Below are 18,236 nucleotides of genomic sequence, written 5' to 3'. Positions count from 1 at the left end.
CTGCTTAACTCAGTGTATTTACTAAGGGCTGTGGGTTGGTTTTGGTTTTGATAAAAATAAAATACTCATAATCATTCCTTTACTCCAGTACCAAAAAACCCTCAAACACATCACATGATGGGTGGCATGGCAGTGCATCTTAAAATATGGCAATTTCTTTTTCCTTTGTTCTGTTGAGTGAAAAGAAGTCTGCCCCTGTAGGGTGCTGACATGTTTGAAAAGGTAATTCAAGAATATCTGAAATGAGTAGATGATTCAGCACAGATATCTCCTTTCCTCTTTTCTCCATGTAACACGCTTGAGATTCCTAAAAGGAAAATAACCCTTGGCCTTACAGATGTAAGGCTCTCTACCACAGTTGAAGGTTCCCCACTTCTAACAAAGGTACTGCAATTAGGCTACTGTTTTTCACATGACGAGAACTGCAGCTAAAGATGTTAAAAATATATGTTAAACATCTTTGCAGCTAAACTAGCAAAAATAAAACAAGCGTTGCAAAAGTATGTGTTTTGCAGATATAGGTGGCTCTTCCATGGGGTGCCTGCTAACAACAGTCAGCAAATGAGACTCTGTTTATCATGGGAATGCTTTACCAGAGCTTTGGTACCACCTAAATAATCTATAAGCATTACAAAAGGATACAATTTTAGGCACTGTAAAATATTTCTTTCTTCATATGAAAGCTTCTAGGAAATTTCATTCCTATGAGAAAGTGAAACTCATCTTTGTCACAGATGTTTAGATTTTGCTTGCCTCAGGTGTGCACTTCAGAGGCTGTGATTTACACCCATTTGCAAAAAAAGCAAAACAACAGATAATTACATATACATCTGGATGAAGACAGCAAGCAGTAACTGTCACAACAAAACGTAGATATATATACACAGACTTGGACATAGACAGCAGGCATGACCTGCACTAGGGTACAGCTACAGCAAAGCATGTGGGTGTGTTGTTCAACAACTCCCATGCCAGAAACACACCAGGAATTAAACGATCCAGATTAAGACCTGACCGCTGTACATTCATTAGTATCTCACACCTAGAGCAATTACTGTGTAGAATGCGACAAGTGCGTATTACACATGAACTCTGAATCCTTCCTAATAAGCCTCACAGTATTAAGTTTTCAAGGAATTTTGTTTTGGGCAGGGTTTGTCTGGTGAAGCCAACAAAGTAATTCAAACATTCCATAAATGTCCCTTTCTCTTTTTTAAATTGCTGTTTCTCCTTGACTCTTCCATAGTCCCAGGGACAGCTTCAGACTCTTCTGCGTTACGTTTATTCACTACAGAAACAGTCGCGGCATTGTGTGACTTATCACAATGAGCCCACAAGACTTGCATGTTAAATATTGACTGCCAAATAATCACAACAAGCCATTCCCAGTAAAGGAGTGAAACAAGCAAAGAAAAACTCAACTCAAAAAACAACTGATAAGCTGTTTGAAAGCATTATCTCATCTCAAAGGAGCATCCATGAACAGAAGACTAAATTCGTCACTCATTCCCTGCATTCATGGCTCAGCTCCAGGAGATAAATTAATCAAATTATTCCATAAAGAAAATAAGAAAATTCATTTCAAAATGCAGATGGGCATTCAAAAGACTGTTAGTTACGGGCTTTTCATCTTTACCTGGTTTCACAATATTTCCCAGAGTTAAAAACAACACAAGACAATAGAAAGACCTTCTCTTATTTAAATCAGCACTAAAACATATTAAAAGCACACAAAAAACAAATGTTTAACCCAGACCTATTATATCTTTGTATGGCAGTAAAGTACATATGTTAAAATAGTACAAAAACAGTGTTCAGTGAAATGATACTGAGCCCTGGGAGACCATGGCTGTGCTGTGTTTGAGGCTCACAGCCAAGTCAGGCATCTGATACCAAAGGGAGAAACAGATATTTCCCTACCTATGTAAAGTGCTATAGCACTTAAGAGGAAACTGAAAGGTTTTAGGAAAAACATAATATGTAAACACTTCTTTTTAAGTTTGATTTTTATTTCAGAACGCAGCTACTCTCCATGTTCACAGAGCTTGAAAGAAAACATCTTAAATCATCCCCTCATTGGAGAACAACCCTCTGCCTTTCTTGTGGTGCTCTATCTTCTCATGTCAGTGTGGTAGGCTCTGCCTCCAGCAGAGCATTGCTCCTGCAGACAGACAGTCAGATGGTAGCAAAGAAATTGCTCTAGAGAAAAATTCACTTCGTTGGGGAGCTTATTTTTTAACCAGTTGCTTTAAGGGCGGTTGGGATAAAACGGAATGCAGCCAAGGATGAGAGGGAAACTAGAATGTTCCTGAGCAGAAGAATCTCATTAAGAGTTCTCTCATGTGTCCAACAATAGCTCGTTTCCACAGTCACAATAAAGCATTCAGAAATAAAGCAAAAGGAAGGAACTGATTATTCTTATGTTGTTGTTCAAGTAAAGCCACGAAGTCATAAAACTAAAAACTGGACAGTGAGATAGGAGAATTGGTCTTGAAGCTGACAAACTTAAAGAAACACTGGATGATTGCTACATGCTTCAAGAAAGTGCAGGGTGACAAGAAAATAAAAAGAAGTTTAGCTGTGTCAGGTGTGCAGTTCTTTTTGCTATGGAATTAACAGCCTTCGTCAAAAGCCTCTGCTGTATCTACCTTTGAATGGGGATTCACTGTGAAGACAAAAACATCTAAAATATTGGTCTCCAAAGTAAGCACCACTAACACAGTGATGGGCATCTCACAGCTTTCCCCTCAAACTTTGCTCATCCATATGCATCCATACACAAAATTCCCCTCTTATGTTACTTCAGCACCCAGGCGTTCACCTGTACTTTTGCGCTCTCCATGCTAAGTGCATACAAGCTCTGACCAGCTACCTCCAAAAAGCTGCTGGTTTTACTTCAGATTTCACAGAATCATAGAATTGTTAGAGCCCTTTTCCAGCCTTAACAAGTCCAAACATCAGCCTATCCGCACTGCACCCACTAGCCATGTCCCTAAGTGCCACATCTACAATGACTCTGCCATCATTTCACTATTTCTGAACCTCATCTGCTGAAAGCACTGAATGGGTATGCCATTCCATTTCAATTTCTGGGCCTATTGGATACACTAGACTAAATCAGCCCTGATAATAAGAACCTGTAGATGAGTTTTATTTTTTCATCCATCAGAACATACCAAGCGCAGCCCAGAAGGAAGACAAGGAGCACATCTCTTTTTTCCTGTATACTTGATAAGTTCCTTGGGGCACATGGAGTGGGGCAACTGCAAGTGTGCCTTTTTCTACTCCATCCACTTCAGCTGGTGTCTGGGTTTCTTTTCCTGATCATTAAACTGACTTATTTTTATCTGTCAAGAGAAAAGCTTGGTGATTTACAGCATGTGTGTTGAGTTACAACACAGTGCAGCCCTGTGCGACAGAGGGTTATCCAGCTGCCTTCTCCTGTTGGTGCCTTTGAAAATATTTTGCAATGAATCCCTCTTAAGTAATCACTCTGCCAAATATCAGTTGTCTAGAAGAGCTTGGTTTTTAACAAAAGGTCAAACAAAATTGCAATGAAAACCCTAGGGATACTTGCAAAAGGTCACTTAAGACAAAAGGGATTCCCAGCTGAAGCACAGGTTACACCACAGTGCATATATTCTGTAGACTACCTTGTCAGAGAAAAGCTTTAATTCAGAGTCAAAATTGATGCTTATAATTTTCTCTGCACAATCATCCGTACACCCAGTAAATGAAACAGCCGCATCCAATGATGTGATTTGCAGACTGTTACTCAGGCCTCCAAATAAAACACTCTGTTCCACAACTGTATTGCTTATGATGGCAAATAAAGCAGCAACATGATGAGGCTTACTGAACAGTAGCGGCCTGTTTATATTTTTTGAGAGCTGGCCTCCAGAAATGTTTATTCAGTTCCATGCTCGTTGAGCTGGATGAGCATTTCACAGTGAATAATTTATTTGATTAATTTAGGGCTGCTACTGGTTTACAAAATTCCTTTGTGTTGCCTTCTTTGGCCATTTTGTTCATTATTTGAATTTACAGAACAGATGGTTTGTTCACATATATTTCTGCCTAATGATTGCTCATAAACTCTGTCCTGGATGGTGCTTCAAATATTTGCTATGCAGGATCTGTGACTGGATTCCTAACTCAGTTTTTTGTGTGTATGTGTACATGCAAGTTAATATTTTCCCAAACCAGAGAACATCTTCAAAAAAGCATCACTATATACATAGGAACCAATGAAACCATCTACCAAGCAAAATGAGACTTGACAGAACACTGAGAAGCAGCAAGTAAATGAAATATAAGATGTCCATGAAGTAAAGAAAACACCTTTTTCTGTGATTATTGCCAAGAGAAGGTTAGAGATGGTTAAGCAGGATGGAATTAAACCAGGTAAGAATTTAGGCAAATCAGCTGCTGGAAATAAAACTTAGCATGATTCCTCACTAGGTCTGTATAAGAAAAAGGAACAATGTGATCCAATTAGACTTACATTTTACTACTAATTACGCGTTTATAGATATCTACCTCTACAGCAGTATCAGAGACTGTATCTTGAATTGCTCCTAATGCCTTTCTTCACCAATAAACAGAGCAAAGCTGCTGGTACGTGGCTTCCACTCATTTTTATACTGGTGTAACATTGCCATCTACAGGACTCACAGCACAGAAGCTCTGCATTGCTTTAAGACTAATTTCACAATCAAGGGTTATAAACCACTGAAGTTGAAAATGTAAGTGTCCAAAATTAGCCTTGTTTGATCAGCGTGACAAACTGCTATTTTACAAATTATCCAGTAATAGTATGGCTCACCAACAAAAGTAATATATTAAATGAGCTACTACTGCCTAGCAAGTTCTAAAGCCATGGGATTTCCTTTAATCTAGATGAATTATTCATTAGGATAAAAAGAAACAATTAAGTACAAGGGGCTTCTGATTTAGTTACTCAGCAGAAATTGGCATAAGTTGCATTTTTATACAATAAAATATAAATTTATATTGTTCAGATGATTCAGAAAAGTTATTCTCAACATCAGAGAAAGACGCTGAGAATCCCCTGCAGCAGGGTCTTCAAACTAGATTATCTTTAAGATCCCTCCCTTCCAACTTAAATCATTCCATGATTCTGCAATCTGTCTTCTCAGCTTTGAAAATTCCTTATGCAGAATGGATTGCTATTCATCAAGACACACTATATATATTCCTCTGCAGGAACTAAATACACCATCCAAAGAGAAAAAGCGCATAGGAAGAGTTTTATTTCAGGCAACAGCTTAAGTTTAACCAAGTTATTTAACTTTTATTTCCTTTTTAAAAAATAACAGTGTTTTTCAAGATGGCAGCATTTTATTTAGAGATGTTGGTCTTACCGTGTTAACTATGAAACTGGTTTCACAAAATTTAGCCTTCTGTTAATGAAAATGTTTTCAGCACTCAAATGCTATGCTAAGTGAAAAAGTGCCCCGAGAAACACCACAAATATAGGTGATATGTTATCAAAGAGCCCTGAATTACAGCAGCTTCACTGAGATCTCTCTTAGCGTGACAAGGAAGAAAAACAGAATTAAGCAGTGATCAATAAGAACTGGGGAAATGCCGGAGAGGTCGTAAGAGGCAACTTGAATGGAATAATCTGATTGAAAGTGTGATCTTTGATGTCAAAAAAAAAGTGCTTATTGACTTTAACTCATGGAAGAGTGCATGCTGCAAGACATTTTCATTTTTGAGAATCAAATAAAAAAGTAAATCAGAAGGGAAAAGAATCAGGAGCAATAAAACATACAACAGACCTCAAATTTGAGATGAAAGCTTACTATGCATGCAGAAAAGTTACAGACTTGAATTACAGTGGCTCTCTAGTCCCTGGTAACCACTAGATGGATTTTGCCTTCTCAATTTATACTTAAGGGAAAAAGAAGCCACGAGGCAGTTGCCAAAAACAAAAAGAAATAAAGAAATGATCCCATTGACCCAAACTGAACATATTTTCATTTTTCACTTCAGTGGTTAAACAAGAAAAATCAATTGTGTTCACAACTCTATTTCAGCACCCTCAGTCCACTGTTCTGAAGCAGAATGGGGTAGGTGCAATTCTGCTGCATGCAGAGGAGCATTCTAGTTTCAAGATTTTCTTCTGACAGCATCATACAGATCTAGTTGAGACAAATAAGCTGATTTATTCCAATTTGAAAGCTAGCAGTCTCCCATACTTAGACATAGCAGTAAAGCTGCTAGCAGGGGGCTGTCAGCATTAAGATATCAAGATTGTAAAGAGACTCCAGATTGAGCTGATGGCAGTTAATACTCGAAGTCAGGAGCTCAGCTGTGAAAAGGCAGCATTTGTAACAATGCTGAAGATGTTGAGGGCACAAATTCATACATTATCCTGCCACTTATTTTGCCCCAGCTCACTCTTCTGTTGCAAGCAGCTGGAAAAACACTATAGGCTCCAGAGAGCAAGGCAGTAAAAAAAATCCTCTCTGCTATGACCAAGAATTGACAGACAGGTTGTTGAATATCCCTCTGCAGTGTGGACTACGAGGAGCTGCAACAGTGATGAGATTTGTCACCAGAGCAGCTTTGTCCACGTTATTTTTTTTGTTACTACTAAGGCAAAAAGAATGAAGTGGCTAGCAGGGAAGTCAATCTACCAGCCTCAGTCATGGCATTCACAGGATTCAGCAGGGGCAGAATTCTTCATCTTGGCAAGGCGATGCTCTTTCCAAAATAATAATAATTTATTAGCTAGGAGGGGGGAGGGCACATCCTGATGTCCTGAAAAATGAGGCCGAACCTTGTGTGCACAGCTTCTGCTGCCAGCCTGCCCTCTATGCCACATGGCCTTCACCCCCTGGCAGCTACGAACACCTCAGGCAGGAAGGCTCCAGTCTCCCTGTTGGTTTGGTGAGCTGGATTTATCTGATGCAGCCTTCCAAAAGTGCAAGGTCCTAAGCACTAAGAACCCATCAACAGCTCTACCCAGCTCAGGTAAGCAAAGCTGCTTGCTTTTTACCAGAATCTGGCTTCACCAGCAATGTCTCTAATATCTTCTGATGGATACACTAAGCTCCTCACTAATGGTACTTATTCTTTTGAGGCTGATGGCAATGATTTAATATACACTTGGGCAGGTAGGCTGGAATACATTAAATTACAGTAATTAAGGCTTGTTCTTAAACAAGCAATGAATAACTCCACATTACAATTGTAAAATACATTATATTTTACCACTTACATAAAATTTGAACTTCTACTAGAGCTTATGGGGTAGGTCTTTTAGGAAAACCTTGCAGAAGTTTGGTCAGCTTTCATACTGTTAATCCTAGAGATGGACTAGTTATCATTAAATGGAACAAAAACGTTGAATAAATAATTAAAGCGAATGGCTTTGTATGCTGAAGAGAAAATAAATTACCTAACATGAGGTATTGTGTTAGCCATACCACAGAACTGTCAAATATAAGAAGGGATTGAAAAAAGAATAGGGTCCAGGTAGTATCTACCTGCACTTTTAAAAAGAGACAATGGCTAATTAGAAAGAAAAAAAAAACAACCATATACTTGAAACATGATTGCTCTTCTTGCATTTGAAGACAGCCTCAGTCGAGGAGTGAAAGGGCAGCCCTAAACAGAAACCCCAGGGAGCCTAAAAGCAGTGAGCCAAAGGAAACCTTTCTCTCAGTGCCTGTGGGGAACAGAACCTGCTCTGTAACAGATGGTCCCTGCCTGCCTTATGACATCTTTAGCAGCTTTAAGCTGAGGCAGTCTGTGCTCAACTTTCCTTTATTCTCTGCCTTCTCTAACAACATGACCACGTGTAAACAGCTCTCCTCGGAATAAAAGTTCATCCAGACAGACCTCCCAGAATACTGCTGTAACAAGGAACAAGGCTCTACACTACAATGGTTAAGACTTCAGATTTACACCCACACAGAGACATTACAACTGGATAAAAACAATGAAAATTAACTCTCATATGGGCTGAGTTTGGATATTCAACAGTTCCACCTGGTTCTGCCTTATCACAAGTAAATAAGCAGCTGCCCTGTTACAGAAGAACCAGCCAGCAGCATGGGATAGTGGGGAGAGAATGCAAACATTAGACTACAGATGGTAAGAACAGGCTAGAACAAGACCCCATGTAGTGCAGTCTGAAATGACAAGTTTCAAACGCGTGGTTATAGCTCACTCATACTCAACAACTGCTGCAAATACCAGATATCAAAGATGTTCATAATTTCATCTCTGACAGCAAACAACCAAATCCCTTTCACAATAGAAGAGACCATGGAAAAGTGAACTCCTAGAGGTCCTCATTAATCCCCGCTGTAACTTGATGCACTTTCACATTACATCAGGAAATACACCTGATCTCCTATGATATTATTCAATATTGAAGTGACTATGAAGGGGGCCATTTCTGTTATCCTGCAAAAAGCCCCACAGTTTCCAGGCATCCTCATCTCAACAGCGACAATGTCAAGGGCTAAATTTCCAATATGCTACAGCTCCAAGTTGACCAGCTCTCTTTTATATAGTTTACATGAAGGTCAGACGCAGCTGTCACCTCTGATGTGTATTCTGCACAGTGATTTTCTGAGTCAAGAAGAAATTCACTAGAGTAGGTTGCTAAACTGAGAAAAATAATGTGAGAGAATGGGAAGAGGCCACCTAAAAAATGAGACAATCAGGCCAGAAGTCCCAGTTCATTTTGATTGCATTGGCATACTTGACTCAACTTTTATAACAGCCTTACCAGAGAAGCATTTTTCCTGTTTGAATTGCATTAAGAAGTGGAATTAGCTTCATAAATATAAATCAGTTAAGTATAATGCAATATTTATGCCACGGTATCTGATTTTTTCTCCTTTAGGATTCCATTTAAAAGGGAGTAACAAGAAAACCTAACGCTCTCAGAAAGAGAGTGGGTTTACAATTTACACTAATTAATTTTCATATTGACACAAAACTAAACCCCTCCATTTATTTGATTGCAGTATGGAAAAAAAAAAAAAACAACAAAAAGCAGATTAAACTTAATAGATTTTTTTTCCGCAACTGGTAATGTTGTAAGAGAAATCCCTATGCTTCACCGACCATATTAACTCTCATTTATTCATTCCTACACTGCCCAGCATGCAGGTCACTGCCAAAACCAGTCCTAACTCCCAAATCCCCACAGAGGTATAAGCAAGAAAAATAGTTCAATTTATTTGAAGCTGTGAAAGGTTCTAATCAAGATCAAGAGTCATTATTCTAGGCACTACATAAAAAAAGCCAACAGCCTGTCCCCTACCAGTCATTCTTTCAGAAAAAAAAACAAAAAACTGCTTGGAATTTGCAAATTAAAAAAAATAAAACCCAACAAACCCTATCACCCAAATCTTACCATTTGTCTAATTCCACATTTTTATTGAGGAGTCTGTACCAAATTCATCTCTGTTCTAACTCACTGGGTTCCACTGTTGCTATGTCAAAACCAAAACCTGATCCCACCGAGTTCCATTTTGGAGTTATCATCAAGGATCTGAAAACCTGACCTGAAACTTTCTTCCAACTTCTGCTGAATCAAATTCCTTTTGGTATTCAGACAGATTCATTTCTCTCTTCCCATCTCCAACAGTAAAGGTTCTACACAGAGCCAATACGCATTGTTACGTCTGATTATTTTAGAGAGGCAGAAAACATCTGAAGAGGACTCACTCCACCGACCTACTGAGGCTCTTCCATTTTGCCCTTTTCCTCAAAGTATTTACTATTCCTTGCAACAATTTAATTATTCAGCTGGTATTTTTATACTGTTAATAAAATTTGTCCATCATATTGATTAGCTTTCTCAGTTCAGCTGGACTCACACAGCAAATAAGATTTCTTTGCAATTTAAAAATCCCTTTGCTCTAGTGACTATTTCTTTTTTTTTCTTTCCTCTAATTTTACTAGAAACAGCAGCACTAATTACCTGCCCTTATGTCAGTGTTCCCTCAGCAGCATCCTCCATTATTGAATTGCTGGTTCCTTCACTGTTGTCATCATTAGCACTGGAGTATTCTTATAAGGAAAACTTCATTCAGGCAGCCTGAGGTTCTTACTTCTGTAACAGAAAAATAATAGTCTCTCAATTAGGATCAGGATGTTGTCTACCCTTAATGAGACAGTAGCATGATTAGAAATGGAGATATTTTTCCATTTCCCTTCCACACATTTAGAACACATTTCAATGAAGCGAATGTAGAGGCTTGTCCTGAGATGCATGTTCTGGCTGTTCATAAAAAAAAATGTTAATTTGTTATCTCTGGTTTGCAGCTTTCTCAGACATCATAAAATCCTAATTCAGTTTTCATTATTTTAATGTTTTTTCCCCCTAGTTTTCAGGCAGACATGGAAGCTAGCTTTATTCACATCTGGCAACAGCGGTGATGCTCTGGTCCTCAACTAAACACAGACACCAACAACATTAGCCAAAAGAAGGAGGATGTCATGGCTTAAGCTACAAGACCAAATTCCTCAGCTTAAAATCTCCTCTCAAATCTTATCTTAGCACAAGAATACAAATACACTGTGTTGTTGTTTTTTTCCATTCACTGGGATGGCTGTTCAACAGTTTTATTTGACTGAGATAGCAGTAAGAAAGCAACTCTACTCCGCTGCTCTTCTATATTAAATAATTGCTTTAGTCACTGCATCGCTTTGTATCTTCCCCATTAGTTAAGGAGATGAAAATACTTATCAATAGTTGACTCTCTGGCTCCTTATACAATCTCATTTTTGAGATAGCATTTAAATGACTTGGGACAGGAAGGCTATGAAATATATTTGGCGTTGACACGTTACTGAGAAGGGCAATTTAAAAAAGTATAGCAGACAAAGGAGAAGTCCAAGACTTCCTCCAGTGAAAGGTGACACAATGAAGATGACAAGGACAGAGATGTGTAAGATGAGTAGCAAGGTAATCGTACCTGCTGACAGGTGAGAATAACAAAATCAGATGGCATAAAACAACACAGAAATTCTGCTTTCCCATATGCAAAACATTGCTGGAGATAATAAACTCAAAAAGATTTACTGCTGAGGCATTTGGCTGGAAAGAGAACCCAGCTGACCACGTTTAAGCACCCTTGAGCTTTGCAAGGGGACTAAAGCCTAATTTAAACCCAAACAGGTGTGTGATCCAAGTTGTCAAGAACTGGTTGTGCAGCAATTAGCTCAGTGCTGGCACAGCTGGTGAGGGTCTCACTAAAAAATAGGACTTTTTTCTATCTGTCACACACTGCCCGTTCTTGGAGGATAACTTTGTGCTCTTCTCTGTCCTAACAGGAGGTTTGAGAGATTGTCTAAAGTCAAAGAGCTGCCTGTTATCCCTACAGTGCTCAGTGCACTACAGCTGACAGCATTTAAATTTAGCCAGTGCTAAACCCTGAGCATTTCTTACATACCAGCATGCAGGTAAACATTATCCTGTGAATATCACTGTGTATAGGTGAAATAATACAAGTGTATAGTTGTAATTACAGAGTAAATAGCCAGAAGGTATCTAAGAAAAGACTCACCAGTGCTGAGGCTTTCAGTCGAGATGGATGCTCACCAATGTTAAGGCTCGCCACAAAAACTCCATGAAGGAGCAATCTCCAGAAAGAGATACTACCTTAGTGGTGGTCAGCCCTCAAATGGGATCTAGGAGAGGTGGAGACAAGCTCCACCCCCTTCCTGGAGCACAGCTGAATTACCTTCACCTGTGCACCCGCAGCTGACTTGTTGCTTGCCTCAGATGGTTAATCAGAGGTTCAGCCTGTGATCAACAGTTTCCCTTACACACAGGATCACAAATTCATAGAAATTCATTGGAAAAGATGTCTAAGTTCACGTAGACTGGATTCAACTTTAATCCCAAATCGCTGCCAAATGCCCAGTTATCACCTTGTTAAAATGCCACATAGATAGTCTACAGAGTGTGCCCTAGGTTTTTTTAGCATGGGAGAAAAGGGGTTAATCTGAATGAGGTTCTGAAGTGGTTTAGTTAAATTGCATTAAGTCATTATTCAGATATTTGTATTTGGAATTAAAATTGCCTTGATTCAATTTCTTTATCTGACTTCCAAAGCAATTTAAGTTAAAATCGAATTAAAGACATTTTATTTCTGAATATGAGCATGTACACAGAATTTAACACAATTTAACCAGATTTCCTTACCAGTGACTGAGGCAGAGAAGGCATTGCCACAGCCTTCAAATGAAATCAAGACAGCTTTCTCTAACAACGCTCCATTTCTTCATATAGTTGAAGTCTGTCTTATGCATTCGGGCAGTGCAAAAGAAAGTGGCAATGTATGTGCTTCATGCCATAACGTTATATAATGCCATCCAGTTCCAGAGGCAGACGTTGGACTATTTAGACTCCATCCCATATGGCAAGACAAATGCTCTCCCAGTTTATTATTAATAGAGCTATGACAACACTGTGACTCAGCACCAGAAATCATTATTTTAAATATCTTCCACCAGAACTACCTTGGCAGGAGCTTTTTTCCCCACAGAAGGTCCTGACTAAAACCTTCCACACAGTGCTGAGATTAGCACAGTGATGGAACAACCTGGTGATCCACTTCCACATTAAAATAAATGTGTCCTAACCTTCAAGGATTTGGTATAGGATTTTGAATTATAGATCAAGGAGAAAAAATTTAATGGGTAAATGTTAAAATCATTAAAGCAGTTTTTCATTGCAAATAAACTGTGAATGACTCATCCCAAGTCAGCTATCAGATGTATCTGTTTTGGTCTTTTTCCTCCCAAAGTACACATAAATCTCTTCAGTCGCATCTCATCATAAGAAGATTGCATCAAAGAGCAGAAAAAAAAGAAAGAAAAAAAACAAACAAACATTAATACACTCAGTAAAAAACATTAATAAAATTTGTAGAATGACTGAACAAATTTGATATTTTTCCACTGTGAACCTATGTTCATTTCCTTCCCCGAGTCTAATTGAAGCCGTGGAGTTCGATGGGCATTTTCCCTCATTAGAGCTCATGGGACACTCTCAGAGAAGCAAATAGATGGAGCTGTCATCCAGACAGACTCCTGCGACTGCACTGTCATGACATCCCTTCCCCAGCCACAAACACCTCCTTCATTAGTTCATAGTAAATACGGTATAGCAAAAGACTGTCATAGAAAATCAAACAAAAAAGCAACAGAGACAGGCATCCATTTTAAAAGGCTTGGGAGTTTCAGCTACTCTGTGCATTTCTCCATCTAATGTTTTGCGTATGCCACAGTAAGCAGATTGGTGGGGAGACTGAGAGTAACTTATCTTATTAAATGCACATAACTAGGAGCTGACAGCACAAGGAAAATCATCTGCATTTGTTAGAGCAAGCATGTGACACGAGCATAAGACATGAAAATGCAACAGCTTCTCTCCTGTACCTCTAGTTGTTAAACGTTATTGGAAGATCATTTCCAACTGCAGATATAATCTGTACGAATTTCAGCAGATAGGATGTTCTCTCTTCATACAACTGCATCCATATGTAAGGACTTCCACTGGGGCTAGAAGACAGAGGCGTGTAATGAGCACCTTCTGCTACATTTCAGCAGAAATTGAGTTTGAGGCCTTAGGAAAGACATTCCCTGTCAACTGCGAGTCTTACAGAATGTCAGTGAGCAACATGCACAAAATAATGAAGAAACCATAACCACTTTGTTCTTAATTGTACCATAATAGCTATGTGAAGATGGACACGAATTTGTCACTGTCTAACATTTCTTATGGTTCAATGACTTCTTTCTGATACTGTTCCCTGGGATTATTTTTTTAAAGCAAATTGAAATTGGACTATGAAGGGACAACCAGCAGAGGCTTACCTATGGACTGCTGCCTCATCCCACTATGCAAAGCCTTCCCATAGAGAAAGCAGTACAGTTATAACAGTGGCAGCCTGCTGTCCTCTTCAGGAGCCGTTGTTAAAACTGCATGAGAACTGTTTCTTTCAGGTTTCACAGATACTTGTAGACAAAAGAAGCGATTAACTCAATTCTCTTGAGCTGCCTTCATGTCCCTGCCCCTCTCTGGTGCATTTTCCTGCTCCTCATTTCCCCTCCTTAGGATTTTCAACCATAACTCAAACACTATTATCAAAAAAGATTAATTTCTACCTCCAGTTGTTCATTATCTCAGTTCATCCTCTAACTCTCTTCACAACCCAATTGCTATCCCTAAATTCAACCCATGCCCCATCCCCTTGGATCTCAGTGAGATGACCCCTTCCCATGCTGCCTGAACTGTGGTTTGGAAGGAGGTTTGCTGTGAAGAGGAATCCCATTTAGACTACATTCTGTCACGCAGCCACAGAGTCTTCACTGCTTTTCTATTTTCCATGAATTTTTTGACACCGAGTTTGAGACAGTTTTAGGAGTGGGAGTATTGTACATCATATTCAGCATACAAGAGCTGCTGGCTGTAACTCTGCTGAAACCTCCTACATCTCACAGGTGGTTTGTGAGCTGCAGATGGAGAATTTCTTCGTAACAGTCTTTAAGAAATCATGCAGCCTTATTCATCCTTTAGTAGCACTTGGTTTTAACTACTTCCTCACATTCTCTACCTTCCTGAATATTGTAGAATTGCCTTCATCTTGAAGAAGGATTAAAAAAAAAAGAAAAAAAGAAAGAAAAAGGAAAAAAAAAGGATGTCTTCTTACCTTCTGACTATCTTCTTTCTCACTGCTACCAAGCTAATACTTTCATTTCAATACTTTGTTTTTTAACCAAGCCCAACATTTCTCACTATTCTATTATAAATTCTCACTATTCTATTATATATTCTCACTATTCCTATTATATATAGGCTATATATATAAACTGTCTATATATATAAATTGTCTATACAGGGAACAAGTTCATTTTGCATCCTCATCATCCACACGAAACAACTGCTTATATGACAACCTCAGAAAACTGACTTGGTTTTGAAGAGCTCAGTTATAATTTCAGGTACATGCAGAGATCATCTGGGCCTTCTGTATAGTGAGAATTACCTTATAATGCAAAAGCATGGCTGAAATTTTCAGTTGAATTCTAATTTGTCTTGCCACACAAAAATAGAATGCATTGCAATTAATATGCAGGGAGCATAAACCCATTAATGGGCCGTGTTTAGGTGAGCTAAAGGAAGTGAACTAAGATCACCTTCAATCTTCTTATGTGCTTTTTGCTGATGCCATGACAGCAAGGAATTAAACATGCAAGGAACTTTTGTTGAACTGTCCAGATCCTGTTTATAGTCAATCAAAGTAGCCCACTTTATCATGCCACTCCTGACATTGCAGAAAAACAGCAGCTAAATCAGAGACTGTCAAACTGAAGTAAGTGTCAGAAATTAAATGATATTGCTGAATAAAAGCTATAATTGAAGTGCACGAAAGTCCCTCTAAAACAGTGCAGGAAACTTTAGATGACATTGCAGAGACATCAAAAGCAGTAGAATTGAGCAGATTGTTTGGGCAAAATGTCATCATTTGAGCTTCCTTGCGCCTTACTGCACACAGACATGATGGGGGACTCTGTAAAGCACTGAATTACTATTTACAGCATTTCGTCCTTGAGCATCATAGTTTCATTAATTCAGTCCATTCAGTGGAACAGAGAGATAGTTATGAGGTCAATGAAAATTTACAACAGATTTTTGTATCCAAAGAGGGAAGGAAAAAAAATAGTGCCTAGCACAGATCCTAAAAAGAGGCAACTGTTCATAAAATACCTGGGCTAACAAAGAGCAGTCCTTCCTCCACAACAGTTAGGATGCAACGTTATTGATCAAGCATTCTAAGAGGTTTATCACCCTTTCAGAGTCCTTGTGATACTCTAATTATGCGATGTAGATTAGAATCTCTAAAAGCGCTAAGTTCCTCGGAGATGGAATTTAGTCACCCTCAAGCATGTCTTATTAACTAAGTGACAAAGAATTGCAAGCAGGAGTTTAAAATTCAGTATTCATTCAAAGGAAAAACAATTTGAGAATTTCAAATACTCCACTAACAGCAAGAGACTGGCAGTATACAGCCTGATTATTTCACATCCTAAAGCTTTTTTTCACCCCTACATTTATAGCGACATCTGCAAGCACTAATAGAGTTCTCTCTAGGATGGGGTTCATTAAGTCAAAGTACTCGAGCACAATGGGCAATGAAAGAATGAATTTGTTTGTGCTCATAACAATTGACAACGACACTAATAGACACGAGTACTTCATTGCATTGTGCAGCATATTCAACATCTGGAGACTCTGCTCTAGAGTTCTGTGCAATCAGTATAAAACTTTAAATAAATACTTGGAAGCATACACATCTCAAATACATATCTAAAGCCTGCTTATCATTAACTGGAATTGCCCATAAACAACTCAGAGTATCAATGGAAGAGAAAAATACTGAGTATTTTTACTACTATGGGCAGTTAACAACTCAGCACAGAACAGTTTCCTTTTCCTACACACGCTATCACTGATAGAACCATTTGAGACTTGATTCAACACTGCTAATGTCAGCGTGTGTCTTCCACTGATTCCCTGAGTTCAACAGCTCTCTCCTCAAAGCATTTTGATTAGGAAGATGAGAACCAACAAGGAGCTATAGAATTTCTATATTGCTATTTTGGCATTTACTTACATTCAGAAAAAGCATCAAAGGACTTCAAGTAGAGAATAAAAGCAAAGGTCCATCTTGCACCCTGGCTCTGATACCAGCTGACTGAGGAACCACATAGGTCCAGTGCACCATTACATCCACACACGGTGGGAAACTCCAACCATTTCAGATACTGCTTTATCATTCATCTGGGAAATAATTTTTACAACTATTTATAGGTGATCGGTGAGTTATTTTCAGTATAAAATCTCTCTTTAAAATCGAATATACCCTTCACTGAAAATCTGTAGAAATAGGAATTGATCCATGAGTTGTTACCCAGGTGAGCAAACCTGGGCTTGCTGTGGGCCAGTTATATTCAGTAAGACTATGCATAGTGAAATTCTGGCAAGATTCGAAGTCTTGATATATCAACTCAGCTCTTCACTAAAATACAGCCATCTCTAGAGTAAAGCATGATGAATATTTAACAGTAAAGGGAAACACTACACTGCAGATTTAAGGCTCAATCTGGCAAATACTTACACAAGAGTAATTTTCTTCATGCTGCTAAAGAAAAATACTTATGTAAACATACTCATAGGCACAAGATTTGAGAGTATGGGACACAAGAGGGAATGCAGCCTCACCAAAATAGAAGCCATAAAGAGACCAGCACTGCCAGAGCTGGAAACAAAACTACCCAGGAATTTCAAGAACCAGGAACAACAACACCAGCCCGACACTGCTACTTTACAGTGAACCAGAGAATTGGATCAAGCACTTCTGGTGGCCACAGAATCATAGGATATCTTGAGATGGAAGAGACCCAAATGGATCACCAAGAGCATCTCCTAACTGAGCTGCTGAAACACCTGTGCATGAACAAAGAAAACAAGCAGCAGCTAAAGCCCAGTTGTGCCATACAGTCGCAGGGTCTATCAGGATTCATGTATCCCTTCTTGCTTCTCTCCCAAAAGTTGGTAAAATCTTCCAAATAATCTGAACTGTCTGACACTTCCCAAAGCTGTGCTCACGTACATTTCCCTAAAGATTGATGTATTAAATTTGGCTACCTTACATCATATGCTCATTGTAGTACTAGCACAAGCAGACGTAGCAGACCAAAGTTATTTGAACTAGTCTGAAAAGGCAGATGATGTTACATCACTTTGGAGCAGCAACATCTTTCACTCCACCACAAACAATAAAATAACCTAAAATCATAATGGCTCAGCTGCAGCAATTCTCTAATTAATTCTCTATAGGGCTGTTTGTTTTGGTTTGATTTTGTGGGGTTTTTTTTTTAGTTTTAAAGATGGGAAGTTGGAATTCTCATTTCTGACTTGTTTGAGACAGGGCTCCTTCTGTAAAAGGACAGTTATTTTAAGGAGCTGAAGCTTTAAAGAAGATGTCAATTCAAATTGTCTTTCCAACCCACACTGAGAAACTGTCATTTTTCTACTGACATTTGGCCCTCCGGCAAAGGAAGAATAAAAAACAACTGATATTTCTAAAGCTGCATGAACCATTTAAGTATACAGTTTCCATTTTAATTTATCTGAAGCTACAGACAGGTGAATAAGTAAAAACCTACAG

The 18,236-nt window shown here is 38.7% G+C and overlaps 1 long non-coding RNA gene across 1 annotated transcript in view; it reads right to left on the bottom strand.

Annotated features, from left to right (window-relative positions):
- Positions 1-18,236, bottom strand: part of LOC107318268 — a 114,133-nt gene that overhangs the window by 57,246 nt on the left and 38,651 nt on the right. Inside the window, exon 3 of the long non-coding RNA XR_001557248.2 lies at positions 9,974-10,105. This is a non-coding gene — a long non-coding RNA (uncharacterized LOC107318268). The remainder of the gene's footprint in view (positions 1-9,973; positions 10,106-18,236) is intronic.

The sequence above is a fragment of the Coturnix japonica genome, chromosome 9 (genome assembly GCF_001577835.2).
Source record: "Coturnix japonica isolate 7356 chromosome 9, Coturnix japonica 2.1, whole genome shotgun sequence".
In the NCBI taxonomy this organism is placed as follows: domain Eukaryota; kingdom Metazoa; phylum Chordata; class Aves; order Galliformes; family Phasianidae; genus Coturnix; species Coturnix japonica.
Note: the sequence above shows the minus strand (reverse complement) of the source record. Positions and strands in the feature narration are given on the sequence as shown.